Here is a 1678-nt window from a genome sequence, read left to right on the forward strand (position 1 = left end):
AGGCAGAGCTGAGGGGACCACATCGTGGACTGCTTGCTAGGCAAGGCCCATCTACCCAGCATGGGTGCAAGATGAGCTGAAACATCTTTTGGTCCTGAGACAAGAGCTCTGGAGCCAGCTGTGCACCTGAGAGGAGACACAGGACCACGGTGAGAAAGCAGGAGGGCCAGCCAGCATCTACATAGCTACAAGGAGCATTGATGTCTGGTCTTCTGGGGCCCTCTCAGTCACCACGTTAGGGTGCATTTAGCAACCAACTTGAGGCATTAACTCTTCCTGGACTGTCCATACAAACAGGTCCCTTATGCTGGAGAAAGAGGGTAAGAAATGTGGGCATTTGTGGGGGTCAGGGAGAGGCATCCTGACACTGGGCACTGCTCTCAGCCATAGCACTCAGAGAGAGGAGGAGACGCGGGGACACTGGCAGCACCTTCGTGGTTTCTGCAAAGGCTGCTGTTTGAGCTAGTGGGCGGTGTGAGGAGTCTTGCTGGCTGTGCAAACACAGTGCTAATCCAGCATGGCGGGACAAAAGAACTGAAAGCTCTCCACAGGCCTAAGGGTTTCGAGAAAATAATTTCAATTAAAATTAAGTAGAGGGGAGACTTGGGCCACCTGTATGCAGAAAGCATAAAGTATGGGGAACTGAGAAGTTGGGGAGAGGGAGAGGAAGGAGGGAAAAGGGAGTGGGAGAGAGGAAAAGTACACACAGCAGGGACGAACCCCTGAAGAGGCAGCAAGGGAGTTATCCAGAGGATGGAAACGTCTGGGTCTCAGCCAGGGGAGCAGAACCGTTCTCTGGCAGCCGTGGTGGCTAAGCTGTTCCCGGGCTAGCTACAGGTGCTAGGAAGGAGGGGCTCTAGAAAAAGTCAAGTTACCCAGTCGCAGTAGGGAGGTGGTTGCAGGCGGGGCAGGGGAGGCAGGGATTGGGGGGTGGTGAATTGCCCTTGATGGCGATAGTGAGGAGAGCCAGCAGCCTGCAGGAAGGTTGGTTGGAGGAAGGACGGTGCTAGAGCAAGCTGGCCTTAGCTCCTGCCCCTCGGCGATATCACCAGTACACGCGCGCGCGCGCACTCGAGCGCTGGGTGCAGTTCTCTCCGTGGCTTCTCTGCAACTCAGAACAGAAGTTTAGCGACAGATGGCTGCAGTGGGAAATGGCTGGGACTTAATGAGCGCTGTGGTTTGGATATGGTATGAATGTGTCCCCCCAAGGCTTCATGCTCTGAAATTTAATCTCCATTGGAAGAGGTGAAGAGGCTGGACGCAATCCAACTCTATAGAGTTTAGCCATGGGCCTTTGTGGAGGTTGTGACAGAGATTAAACTTTGCCATCAGGGTAAAGCCACAGGACTGGGTCCTGGCTGCTGTATGGGGAGGTGGGGGCCGGGAGCGGGTTGGCCAGGCCTTTAATGCCAGCATTCCAGACGCGGAAACCTGAGGATCCTCAGCTAAATAGATGGTTCAAAGCCAACCTGGACTACATGTGACTCTGATTCAAAAAGGGAAAAGAAGAAAAAGGTGGAGGAGGAGGAAGAAAAGAGGAAGAGACATGTGGACACCTAAATTCTTTATCATTTGCTATGGGAGGCCTTGTTGTATTGGTTAATCTATGTCGTTACCTAGGAGACAAGCCTCTGGGCATACCTGTGAGGGATTATCTGGATCAGCTGTTCTCAACCTG

The sequence above is a fragment of the Rattus norvegicus genome, chromosome 5, assembly GCF_036323735.1.
Source record: "Rattus norvegicus strain BN/NHsdMcwi chromosome 5, GRCr8, whole genome shotgun sequence".
Lineage (NCBI taxonomy): Eukaryota > Metazoa > Chordata > Mammalia > Rodentia > Muridae > Rattus > Rattus norvegicus.